Raw genomic sequence first — 14,705 nt, 5'->3', positions numbered from 1 at the left:
CACAACAAGTCTTTCCGGTCTAGATAATATTCGATAATTCTGTAGTTAGATCACGTTACTAATTAAATTCTTGGGTCTAAACATTGTATATGAGAGGACATTTTCAATGCAGGACATATTTGCTGTTTACATTTAAACGTAGCATGGAGCTTGACTTTCACGGGCTAAAAACCCTTCTTGCGAGCTAAAACCCTTCCTGCAAACAGAGCCAAATCTGTGACAATGTACACTTCAGTATCACAAAAATCATGAAAGTTAGATCTCGAACAGAGATTTGTCGAAAGTTGTTCTACCCATGCATTATTCCCTAATCGCAAGTGTTGTGTTGTTGATATCGGCAACTTCACTGCCGCAGTCGACCACCGCAGAGACACTGCACCTAACGTTGCGTCACCGCCGGCGCCAATCTGGACGACACTCAAAGCCACACCTCACTCTGAAGCCACTGACGCGCAGCTTGCTATTACACAACGTCACAGGAGACAAATAAGGGAAGCTCTGCTTCTAGTTCTTCTAGTTTTGTTGGAGTCGCAGAGTCCTCGTTCTTCCGAGCTCACGTCGGTCTAGTGTATATGGAGTCATGGAGTACAGGTGACACGTACAGGACACGAACAAGCTGGCGTTTTTTTTTTTTTTTTTTTTTTTTTTTGCTCTGTGGTGAAATAACCGGATAGTTTAGCCGACTGCTAAAGGTACAAATAATCGAAAGGGTCTTACTTAGAGCTCCAGCAAAAGTTCGATAGCTAATGAAGCCTGTGAAAGATAGTGTATGTCTCAGGATGCCACAAATATATAAAATACCGTGTGCGTTTAGAGAATCTTATGTCCGACAGATTGTGCATACTACTGCAAGCGCCGTGTAGAACACGAGATATGTTTTCGGTTACGTTATCTTGAGAAACCAGTAGCAGCAGTATACGCTCTAGAAAATGGGCACTGTGTTACATTCAGTGAGACATGTTATTACACGGACTAGTAGCTTCTTGGACAGCATCATAAAAGAAGCGATCGAGATAAAAATTTCTGACAGCACCCATAGTAAAGAAGGTGACCTGCACCTAAGCACAGCTTGGAACCCGGCCGTTGAAAGGTTGAAGTGAGCTTAAAAAGCACTCAACAAAAACATTACATATAGCGATGAAGGAAGCACCACCGACGTCCCAAAAGCAGTGAGGTTGTATAAAGACGGCAGCAGAAATCTGTCAATGGTCGAGGAGGACTCGGCAGAAAGATCGTGGATTTTAAACCACTTGGCACGGCTGGAACCCCCAAGAGCGTTTTATCACTACACATTCTCAATATCATGCAGCACAATGTTGGCTGTGTCTTTGCGTGGTAGCTGCAACCAAAGCGTTATTATTCCCATGCTTGCAAGCTTAAGTTACAGAAAAATGGAGAGCTATAAATGATAAGCGTTGTATTCTGACTTCTCTATGGCCATAGGTCCATGCTCAAACTTGTACAACAGAAGGAGGAAATGATAATGGTATTACAGGTACTTACGTAGCTCAGACGTTTCGCGTAGATGCCTTCGATGCTTTTGAGATTCAGAACAGTGTGCAAACCGCATTGTTATGTCTATTGCTTAGCTGAACTGAGATTGCAGGTTTACTTTTAACTCTACAACACACATGGTTGTACATAGCGGTAGTAAAAAAAGAAGCTCTGTAATCAGGCTCAGAGGAAAACTGATGCCAACTGATCACTGTGTTATCCTCTGCCATATGGCGTCGTTTCGATGAGAGGTGGTGGAGCATGGGATCAACACAATGCTCTGTCGGCCGTTGTCAGCTTTCCAGGGTTTGAAACCGGTACTTCTCATTCAAGAAGCTCTTCATTCGGCCTCACGAGGGTGAGTTTGCCGCGCTCCAGTCCTCCAATCAACGGTAAACCTCTGTCAGTACAGATTCTCTGCTTCATTCCTCTCATCAGGAGAAAATCCCTGTGAGTACTGGGAATTGAACCCAGATCCTCTGCGTCACAGTCAGACACACTAACCGAATTGTCATGAGGGTGAACCATCAAAAACATGTTTAAAGCTTATTTTCAATGCAGATAATAGCCTTTCCTACAGGTGGCGAATGCTGTGAGAACATTAAGAGAACATTAGCTTTTTGCACACAAACATGGATTTCATGTATACTGCACACTTACATGTATGATTCTCTGTAGTTTTCCTGCTGCGCGGGGGAACCGAGCGGTCTGGGTGCCTTGACACAGTTCGCGCCCCCCTCCCCCTCCCTCCCCCTCCCTCACCCTCCCCACCCCACACTGTCGGAGATTCGAGTCGTCCACCGGGTATGGACGTAAGTTAGTTTAAGTTAGATTAACTAGTGTGGAAACCTAGGAGCCGACGACCTCAGCAGTTTGGTATCATAGGAACTTACCACAAATCTCTGTAGTTTTACACGATACGATTCCAGAGATAATGTTAAATTTATCTGTGGTATTCAGCCATGTGGCTTGAACTGTTGTACTGAAACCAGTTGACAAAAACACTGGCTCATAGCAAAGCTAATTCTCACGACCTGGCTGATTTACTGAACAGCACAAATAAGAGGAAAATTGCACTTTATACTTCATTCCATGATGGTAGATGTAAGCTTGGCTTCCTCCCTCTTCGACCTGCTACATCATACACTGCCCCTTTTTCACCATATTTTTCACACCCTACCCCTCTTCCATCTAGTCTTCAATCCCTGTCCATCTTCCACCATGCTTCTCACACACTGTCCTTCCTTGCTTCACCTCTCTCATCACACCTTCTCCCTCCTACACATCACACCGTCTCTCCCTCCCATCTATTTCATCACACCCATTCCTGTTCCATACGCACATTAACGAAATTCCACTTGCCACCTAAACCTCCCATTCTCCACCACTCTCTCTGCCTGTCTCTTCCTGTAGCCACTATATCCATCGCCTCCATCCCCTCTCTTTCTTCATCTCCTCCTCTCCTCTACTTTCTTCTCCCTCTCCTTTCTGTACATCTTCTGATCACTGCTCCCTGTCCATTTCTCCTTCTCCTGCTCCTTCCCTTTCTCTGACCATATCAGCATGCCCCTTTCTGTCCATTCTCCTTCCCCACTCTATCCATCTTCTTGTCCCGCTGACTCTCTGCTCATATCCTCCCCTTTTCACCTCCTCCTCCCACTGTCGCTATCCATTGCTTCCTCCCCATCGCTCTATGTCCCTCTTATCCTCCCTTTCTCTCTCCTCTCTCTCTCTCTCTGTCCCACCATCTCCCATTCACTTCCTATTTCCTCATTTTTCCCTCCCTCTGCCTACCTCCTATGTCCACAAATCTGTCTCCTCCCCTCATTCTCACTGCCCACATCTTCTCCTTCTCTCTGCTCATTCTCTTCTTCTCCACTTCTCAGACCATTTCTTCATCCCCCTCTCGATGTCACTCGCTTTCACCCCCAAACCACGCTTATGGAAGGTGGTTCTCACCCCATGGTCCGGCTTTCGAAATAGTAATTCGTAAGATTGAATGAAACATATCCTGTGATTCAGAGGAAAATGTGTCACACACACACACACACAAATACACATTTCTTTTATATATTATTTATTTTATGGTCTACGGGTAGCGTCTTGGATTAGCAATCAAACGTCCTCGTTTCCAGGTTGTAACGCCGCCACTACTCAAATTTTGAATAAAACACATTAGAAATCGCGGCAGAAGATTTTCGGCACAAGAAGTCAGGCTCATTCGGCTATCAGCCTTGTGAAAGAAGCCGGAGGAGCAGAGAGAGGTTCAGCGCACACTCTTTCCCTAAAGGCGGAATAATCGGCAATGATAGCGGTGTGAGGATGCAGAAGGCAATGAAAATCACTGCGCTAAAGATACAATATGAATCAACAGCATATGTTGCCTGTGCTTGAAAAAGTAACATGATGGTCCCTCCATTGACAAAAGATTCCGGAATAGCCACGAATTCGGACCTCCGATTAGACTAGATTAGTTTTTAGTTCCATAGATCCGTGCTGAGAAGATCCCCTCCGAGAGGGGATTGACAAGGGAGAGGTGACAAAGAGAAAAAGATTGGGTAACCAACGAAGGGATAACTTTCTAGGAGTCGGGCAGTGGATTGTCAGAAGTTTGAACGTTGTAGGGAAACTAAAATATTTGAAAAGGGAATCTAAGACTCAGTCCAGGTAAAATTGGGGACAGTTAAGTGAAATGGCAGAAAGACAAGGATTTCTGGTCAGACGAAAATAAGGTAATATCAACAGCTGTAGAAAATGGTATACCGAGAGCAGGATTCGTTATGAATAGGAAAGTAGGGCAGAGAGTGAGTTACTGGAAAACAGTTCAATGGTAGGGTTATTCTCATCAGAATCGACAGCAGACCATCACCGGCAACGATTGTTCACCTGAAGGTGATAAGATAAGGAAAGTATACGAGGATATTGAAGGTGTAATCCAGTACGTAAAGGGAGACGAAAATCTAATAGTCATGGGGGAATGGAATGGGGTTGTAGGGGAAGGAGTAGAAGAAAGGGTCACTTGGAGAATATGGGCTTGGTACTAGAAACGAGGGAGGAGAAAGACTAATTGAGTTATGCAATAAATATCAGTTATTAGTAGCGAATACTCTGTTCAAGAATCGCAAGCGGAGAGGAGGTGTGCATGGGAAAGCCCGAGAGATACGGAATGATTTAGTTACATTGTATCACGTTCAGGCAGAGTTTCCGGAATCAGATACTGAATTGTAAGGCGTACCCAGGAGCAAATATGGACTGAGACCACAATTTAGTAGGAAGAGAATGCTGACGATCAAGAGACAAGGCAGGAAGAATCAATGCGCAAAGAAGTGGAACACGGAAGTACTATGCAATGAAAAGATGTACCAGAAATCTCTGAGGCTGAAGATATTGCGATACGGAATAGTTAAATAGACTTAGAACTACTTAAACCTAACTAACCTAAGGACATCACACACATCCCTGCACGAGGCAGGATTCGAACCTGCGACTGTAGCAACAGCGCGGTTCCAGACTGATGTGCCTAGGACCGCTCGGCCACAGCGACCGGCTACAAAGGTACAAATATCATATTTTCACAAGGAAAACATGCTTTAAAGACATGAAAGATTGAATAAAATTTTTTACCTTAAACTTAGCGATGCTGACCAAGAAAATAATCACCCGTTAACACCACGATCTCTGTAAATAATTAACAAATTCATATTAAAATATGCTCATCCTGCATACAGTCAAAGTGGCACCTTACCACACTGTCATGTCCCAAACACCGAAACATGCCACCCGACTGTCATAACGAGATCTGACGCCAAGCTTGGCAAAACTGTTGAGTATCGCCGGCCGGAGTGGCCGAGCGGTTCTGGGCGCTACAGACTGGAACCGCGCGACCGCTACGGTCGCAGGTTCCAATCCTGCGTCGGGCATGGATGTGTGTGATGTCCTTAGGCTAGTTAGGTTTAAGTAGTTCTAATTTCTAGAGGACTGATGACCTCAGAAGTTGAGTCTCATAGTGCTCAGAGCCATTTGAACCATTTTTTTGTTGAGTATCTTCATACACCCTACCTAGGGTTCACCGTGAGACTAGATGGGACCTGCTCGAAGGCGTTAAACCGGAATTGAGAGAGCTCTTCTTAAACACCTTACGGACAGTGCCAAAGACAAACATTGTTTACAGCAATAGATAACTAGTTAAAGAAGCGTATCTTTCCAGAAAAGTTGCGGTAAGTAATATGCGAAGTAACTGGACAGAGGAAGTTGCTAATTTAGGGGGCACGACAGTAACTCATGTTGATAGCCGGTATCGAAAAGTTATGGCTCGTGGGCACTTCAAGGAGAACCCCTACAGAGCTGTGCATGGCCTTGTCTAAGTGTACTTGGTGGGCAGCGTCGAATCAGCCATCACACAGTCACGTACATAAGATCAGTTTGGCCATAAGTAGTGTACGAAGAAGATGGGCAAGCAAACACCGTCGAGTTCAAAATTTGCGTGACTTCCGATGATCGCCCAAGTACGAATACACGGACGAGGCATGATGTCCCCTGGGCTAAACACGGAATTGAATCAGTCAAGTTCTTGTCTGGTGCGGTGAACAGTCCTACACTCTGCATTAGGTTCGATTTTCAAGGCGATGATGGACGAGTACTCAGCACTCAACTCGTTAATAAGAATCCCCAGTACGAAGGGAGCAATCCAGTCGCATAGCCTGGCCTATCTACTGACATAAACCTGATCTAGAGTGCTTGACATCAGTTGACGCTTGCAGTGCGTACCTGCAGCCAATCTTCTTACACGCTAAATTACGCCTAAACGTCTGCTCTCACAGAGTGAGGTGTGGTAGCACAGTAATGACGCGATCCAAATGTTCGACTTGGGAAAGTCCATTCTTCTTGTGGACGTAATACAGCGGCTGAAAATATAAGTAATGGAAATGGAACACTACAACCGTATTTTCAAAGTCTTTATTATTCAGGCCACTAGTTTCGACACTACATTTGCGTCATCTTCAGGTCCTACTATTAACCAAATACACTGAAGCGCCAAAGAAACTGTTATAGACATGCGTATTCAAATACAGATATGTGTAAACAGGCAGAATACGGCGCTGCGGTCGGCAGCGCCTGTATTAGTGTCTGGCGCAGTTGGTAGATCGGTTACTGCTGGTACAATGGCAGGTTGTCAAGATTTAAGTCAGTTTCAAAGTGGTGTTATAGTCGGCGCGCTAGCGATGGGACATCTCCGAGGTAGCGATGAAGTGGAGATTTTCCAGTACAACCACTTCACAGGTATACCTTGAGTATCAGGAATCCTGAAAAACATCTAATCTCCGACGTCGCTGCGGCCGGATAAGGATTCTACGAGAACAGGACCATCGAAGACTGAAAACAATCGTTCAACGTGACAGAAGTGGAACCCTTCCGCAGATTACTGCAGTTTTCAATGCTGGGCCAACAACAAATGTCAGCGTGCGAACCATTCAACGAAAGATAATCGATATGGGCTTTCGGAGCCGAAGGCCCACTCGTGTTCCCTTGATGACTGCATGACACAGAGCTTTACGGTTCGCCTGAATCCCTTCAACAACAACTTTGAACCGTTGATTATTGAAAACATGTTGCCTGGTCGGACGAGCCTCGTTTCAAGTCGTATCGGGCGGATGGACGTGTACGGGTATGGAGATAACTTCGTGAATCCATGGACCCTGAATGGCAACAGGGAACTGTTCAAGCTGGTGGAGGCTCTGTAATGCTGTGGGGCGTGTGCAATTGGAGTGTTAAGGGGCCCTTGATACGTCTAGATACGACTCTGACATGTGACACGTACGTAAGCATCTTGTCTGATCATCTGTATCCATTCATGTCCATTGCGCATTCCAACGGACTTGGGGAATTCCAGCAGAACAATGCGATACCCCATGCGTTCAGAATTGCTACAGAGTGACTGCAGGAGCACTCTTCTGAGCTTCAACACTTTCACTGGCCACCAAACTCCCCCGACTTGAACATTATTGAGCATATCTGGGGTGCCTTGCAACGTGTTAGAAGAGATCTCGATCCCCTCGTACTCTTCAGGATTTATGGACAGCCCTGCAGGATTCATGGAGTCATTTTGCTCCAGCACTTCTTCAGAGATTAGTCGAGTCCATGCCACGTCGTGTTGCAGGACTTCTGCGTGCTTGCGGGGATCCTACACGATATTAGGCAGGTGTACCAGTTTCTTTGGCTCTTCAGTGTAAGTACTTCCAAACACTGGCTCATGTATCATATGATCCGTACAATAACTAGGTGCTGCGGACCTTTATTCATGAGGAGAGTATATTCCGAAACAAGTCCTATGATACAAGAGCCAATGACTGGAAGTACTTATTTGGTTAATAGTAGGACCTGAAGATGGAAATGTAATGTTGAATAACAAATACTGTGAGAATACGGCTTTGATATTCCATTTCCATTACGACCACTATCTAGTCAACATGTGAAAGACAATCAGAGCATGTTGCAATTCATGATGCGATGTGTGAAAGTACAGCTGAGCCTTTTGACATACCCCTGTAGATGTCAGAATGATCCACATACGTTGGGCTACCCAATAGTCTGATCGCTCATATGCTTTTAATAAAAGGCGTCACACAACGGATAATTAGTAGTACAGGTGTAACCACAGCAAACATGAGACATGGGTGTCGCACCTCACAAAAGATGACAAACAGGGTGCTCTCTAACTGGGAAATGAAATAATAGTTCACATTAATTCCTGTTTATTATAAAGCTCCCTGCTAACATATGTATTAATGAGAAATTATTTCCACTTATTGACATAAGACAGTACTAAACCAACACTTGAATGTCCCAGCAAAGACTGGTTATCTTAGGTAGCGGGAAAAACTGTAATCTGCGAATCAATTATTGGAAGACAAATCTGCACTGGAGACACAGTGACTGCCTGAATCCACCAGAAGAATGAAACACTGACACATACAGTGACAAAATCATTCTTGGTCAGTTTAATTCAGTAACTTTGCTCTATGACAATTTTTTGTTAATTTCATGAATCCTAGAGAGCAAATAAACACCTGTTTACGCAGGCTTAACCTAAATTCCAAGATCCTTTAACTAGTCCTACACCTTTTCCTGGTAGGGCGACCCATTAAAAATATACAGACTGTAACATGTTGTATACCGTTTCCAAATTGTTATTTTATTGACCAACCAGTTTCTGCTATAGGTTACGCCATCTTCAGGCCCCTGTGTACAGACAACAGTTTGCAACAGTGAGAAATGCATAACAAAAAGGTGCAGGGTGCAGTGGTAATATGAAGTAATATATAACAATGCCAAATTGTACAAACAGTAACATCAAAGTTAGAAATATATTAAGGAATAAAATAAGGGAATACTTGCCCATTAAAAAGTGTTTCCATTTGACATTCTGTACTGAACAACCGAGATCCCACAACCAACTGTAGAAAAATGGGCATACAGATGCTTACCAGTTGGTTAACTTCAGTCCTTGTACACAACGGCCAAGTACAAGGATAATTTATTTATTATATTATGAAAGCAACGAGAATTGCACTCTATCGTCTTGTTTTACTACCATTCGATTTCATTAACCCGGCGGGGATGTGGTGCAAAAAGGGTACATCAAGAATGTGGAGGTTCATATTGACCCTGTTTTCGATTTATATTTTTTTAGTATTTATTGGCACTTTTTAACAAAAGATGGGAATTAAATTTATGAGTTATTTATTAATTAAATGATTTTCATAGAAATAAACCTATTAAGCGTACAAATGTTTTATTACTTAATTTTTAAATAAAGTCTCAAAAGTAATCATTTTAACACCTCTTAACGTTACATATTTTTTAAAATCTACAAAACCACACATTCTTATCAGTAATTAGGATTTTTTGCTAAGTGTATACCAGATAAATATTTCTTGAACACAAAATGAACAATAAACTTTTCACATAAGCTGTTAATCATCTCCTGCCATAGCACACTGTTGGCAGAATGGAACGATATGGTTTTGACAAATCTATTTATGACAACCTTCACAAACATGAGGTGTCTTACGATGTCTAGCATAGGGACACTTTTGGCACCTTTTTCTTACACCTTGGATTGCGGCAGTCAATTCTTGTGAATATTCTCCACAAAATTCTCTGATTCCCTTACGCTAAGTGCTTGGCAGTTGAGGTATTTCTTGCCGAGCACTCAGGTGACGAGCATATGGCCTAGTGTTTCTATGAAATTACGACGCTTTTGGTTTTCATTGTGATTTGATCGCAGAGCAATAGCAGCATTTATGCTGGCCATATTCAGTACTACATAGAAGAAAGTCTGAGGCCTCTTTTTTTTTTTTGAGTTGCGGCTTACATCATCATAAGTCGCTGTCAGCTCATCTGCAACGTCAACTCCACATATCGTAGAATTATAAAACATGTTTATCTTTGGTTTCTTTTTATCTCCTGTCGATTCATCAATTTCAGCATTGTGGTAAAATGTAGACATGAGCAAAACAATTTTTTTGGTGTATGAGAAACAAGTGTAACCGAACTTAGAGAAGTAGATTTCTGTACCACCAGTTTGGCAAACGTCAGGAGGGATTTGCCTCTTGTTCTTACGCATTGTTGGCACGGAAGTTATCTTGTGTTCTTTCAGAAGATTGGACACTATTTCATAGCTGCACCAATTATCAAAATTCACATTACGGCTTGTTTTTGAAATGGGTTGCACCAGCCGATTCACCACATCAAATGGTTTATTACTCAGTGGAAACGGTCTCTCTGGCTGCTTCCCAGCTTATATTTCGAGGTTGAAGATATAGAAATGCTTTGCGTCTACCAAGGCAAATATGAAATGTATTGTTTTGATGAAACGTACTGTCTAAATTTACATCTGACTCTGAATGCAAGCATGATTTCATCTATGGTTGTATATTCTCCTAGTACATAGGTTTTATTGCAGTTTTCAACGACTATTTCAAATATCTAACGCATTGGTGCTAGGTTGTCCAGCTGTTTTCTTTCTTCACAGCTTTGAATGAAACGAAAACGTTGCCGTGTTATTGTCAGCTGAAATATTTCAACGACTGTTCTGTTTGAAGCCCAAAGGTCAACGGTGATCGGCGTCCCAGAGCGGTAAAATCTAGCAGTGTACAACAAGCCTATATAAGCCTTCAGCTCGTTCATGGTCATTTCCTTCATAAAATATTGATTTGCAACTACTTCACAAGCTACCTTCCTTTCTTTAATTTGCAAGTTTGTATATTTCAAGAAAATACTAAGCATATTTTCATAGCAGAACAGACTGCAGCATTCAAGCTCTGTCTTTGCTAACCTTATCACTAAACTCACGCCAGGTACCTGCCTGTTGGTATTTTCAGAACAGGTCCAAACTTGTTGATGGATTTTTGCAACATTTGGATCAATATTTACCAAAATAAAATGAACTGCGTAACTAATTCTCCGATCGCTCGACTAATTCTGGTAAGCTTTGTAACTCATTTGGTGGTATATTATCTTCTTTGTCACTGCCTTCACTTGCATCTTGTTTAGTACCACTACTGCCACTACGCACACTTACACAATTTTCATTTTCACTGAAATCTGTCGTAAAGTCGTTTTCACCGTCTGATAATTCCACCAGGCAACGCTCAGCCTCCCTTTCTTCGTTGTCCATTTTGACTAAAAACACCAAAAACCACGAAACATTCGTGAAAAAAGATAAACTGAAAAATGGCACATAAATATTACTTCGTGACTGTGGAAGGGTCAGAAATACCCACTTACCGTTTGCAATCGTTTATTTCCTTTCACGGACGCCAGCCGACTGAGTACGTGCGTACATTAGGGAGGGGAGTTCAATAATTACAGCTACTGAAACCTTTGACAATGTGCAACTACATCTACATCTACATCTACATCGATACTCTACATATCATATTTAGGTGCGTGGCAGAGGATTCATCGAACCACCTTCACAATTCTCTATTATTCCAATTGCGTATAGAGCTCGGAAAGAACGAACACCTATATCTTTCCGTACGAGCTCTGATTTCCCTTATTTTTTCGTTGTGATCATCACACTCTCTCCCATATTTCGCGATAATGCAAAACGTGCTGCCCTTGTTTGAACTTTTTGGATGTACTCCGTCATTTCTATCTGGTAAGGATCCCACATCGCGCAGCAGTATTCTAAAAGAGGACGGACAAGCGTAGTGTAGGTTGTCTCCTTAGTAGACCTGTTACATTTTCTAAGTGTCCTGAGAATAAAACGCAATCTTTGGTTAGCCTTCCCCACATCATTTTCTTCCAATTTAAGTTGTTCGTAATTGTAATTTCTAGGTATTTAGTTGAATTTACGGCTTTTAGATTGGACTGACTTATCGTGAAATCGAAGTTTAACGAGTTCCTTTTAGCACTCATATGGATGACCTCACACTTTTCGTTATTTAGGGTCCACTGCCAATTTTCGCACAATTCAGATATCTTCTATTAATCATTTTGCAGTTTGTTTTGATATTCTGATCACTTTATTAGTCGATAAACGACAGCGTCATCCGCAAACAACCTAAGACGGCTGCTCAGATTGTCTCTCAAGTCGTTTATATAGATATAATCGTTTATATATAAAAGGAACAACAATGGGCCTACAACCCTACCTTGGGGTACGCCAGAAATCACTTCTGTTTTACCCGATGACTTTCCGTCAATTACTACGAACTGTGACCTCTCTGACAAGAAGTCACTATTACAGTCACATAACTGAGACGATATTCCATAAGCACGCAATTTCACTATAAACCGCTTCTGTGGTACAGTGTCAAAAGCCTTCTGGAAATCCAGAAATACTGAATCGGTCTGAAATCCTTTGTCAATAGCACACAACACTTCATGCGAATAAAGAGCTAGTTGTGTTTCACAAGAACGATGTTTTCTAAATCCACGTTGACTGTGTGTCAATAGACCGTTTTCTTCGAGGTAATTCACAATGTTAGAACACAATAGATGATACAGAATCCTGCTGCATATCGACGTTAATGACACGGGTCTGTAATTGCGTGGATTACTCCTAGTACCTTTCTAGAATATTGGTGTGATCCGTGCAAGTTTCCAGTGTTTGGGTAAGGATCTTTTGTCGAGCGAACGGTTGTATATGATTGTCAAGTATGGAGATAATGCATCAACATACTCTGAAAGGAACCTATTTGGCATACAGTCTGGACCAGAAGACTTGCTTTTATTAAGTAATTTAAGTTGCTTCACTACTCTGAGGATATTTACTTCTACGTTACTCATGTTGACAGCTGTTCTTGATTCGAATTCTGGAATATTTACTTCGTCTTCTTTTGTGAAGGCATTTCGGAAGGTTGTGTTTAGTATGCTTTGGAGCTCCGTCTTCGATAGTCTCTCCATTGCTATAGCGCAGAGAAGGCATTGATTGTTTCTTGCCGCTAATATACTTCACATACGCCCAGAATCTCTTTGGATTTTCTGTCAGTTTTCGAGACAAAGTTTCGTTGTGGAAACTGTTATAAGCATCTCGCATTGAAGTCCGAGCTAAATTTCGAGCTTCTGTAAAAGATCGCCAATCTTGGGGATTTTGCGTCTATTTAAATTTGGCATGTTTGTTTCGTTGTTTCTGACCCGTTTTGTGTACCAAGTAGGATCAGCATCAAAGAACTGCCAACAAAACAAAACGAGCAGGTTCAAATTGACCGTACCCATTCTCGCCGGGTTAGCCATGGAAAGTTGATTCCAGTTACTCTAGGAGTATGAGTTGGTTGTGAGCTGGCATTCACTCACAATGTAACTACCAGCTAGGACTTTCTTCAGTCTCTCCCTCTGGGTGCGTGCGTCTTTCTGCTAATGCCATTTGTAAATGCAGCAAGGGCTACATTTAACATACTCCTGTGGCTTACGTATTTTTCTTGCGCTCGTTACGAACGTATTCCCTGGCTTGGCTAATGATTTGACATTCTGTGTTTGTCAGTACGTAGAACAGTCAGTCCCGAAACCATATGGTCCTACCATTTATGTGCTGTGTTGAGACAGTTCAACTGGCAAGCGAATGGTCCAATGTGACATGTCGAAACCCAGCCTGAAATTTTTGACACAAGATGAGTATACCGAAAGAATTACACTGTGATGATGATGATGATGATGTTTGGTTTGTGGGGCGCTCAACTGCGTGGTTATCAGCGCCCGTACAATTACCCAATCTTTGCTCACTCCAATTTCGCCACTTTCCTGGATGATGATGAAATGATGGGGACAACACAAACACCCAGTCATCTCGAGGCAGGTGAAAATCCCTGACCCCGCCGGGAATCGAACCCGGGACCCCGTGCTCGGGAAGCGAGAACGCAACCGCGAGACCACGAGCGGCGGACAATTACACTGTGAAAATTTTAGCTGCTTAAGGGTACTACAAGTATTTTTTTAAAAAGACTATTGAGGTTACTCATTTTTTTTTTCTGCAGATGGAACCGGTTATAACAGTGCCTAGCGAGCAAGTCAGCGAATGATCCTCCACGGCAGGAGACGTAGCGCCGCGTAGCGCAAAGTCAAAAGTGTACACGTATGCATTTTAGGCACTTAAACGATACCAAAAATGTCTCAAATCATTAGTTTTTTGAATAACTTAAAGTTCATATTGCCAGCTAAACTGTTGCAGATATGAATGTTATACAAGTGACTAACAGAGAAAAGAAAACCAAGGCAGTGTATGACGTCATATTACAGACGACTTCTGTCTGTATGGGTTTTAATTTGTGTACATGAAATTTTTTATAACAATTCCTGCACCACAGGTCTTATGACAGTTTTTGAGTACTGTGTATTTTACTTACAGATAAACAGTTCCTTGCTTATTTCCTGCAGTCGCCACAATAATGCGAAGTGTCTCTTGAATGACGAAAACAGACTTTTTCCTTACACTAGGCACATCCGATAAAAGAAAAATTAATGCATTAGGCACATCACAGTAATTGCTAGTTTTATTTAGACAGAACTGGAATGCAGTAACAACTGACCGCGGCCTTTGTGCTGCATATTGTGCTGCATACAGGGCGTACCTGATGAAACTGGTAAAACGCGTTGATGCAAAGTGACAGCGCACAAATGACTTACAGTAAGTTTAACAATACTGCTCTGCTGATAAACCTGAAATCACAAAGAGCTATCGGAAATTATAGTGACGACAATTTTCT

This window comes from Schistocerca cancellata, chromosome 2, assembly GCF_023864275.1.
Source record: "Schistocerca cancellata isolate TAMUIC-IGC-003103 chromosome 2, iqSchCanc2.1, whole genome shotgun sequence".
Taxonomy (NCBI): Eukaryota; Metazoa; Arthropoda; class Insecta; order Orthoptera; family Acrididae; genus Schistocerca; species Schistocerca cancellata.
Note: the sequence above shows the minus strand (reverse complement) of the source record.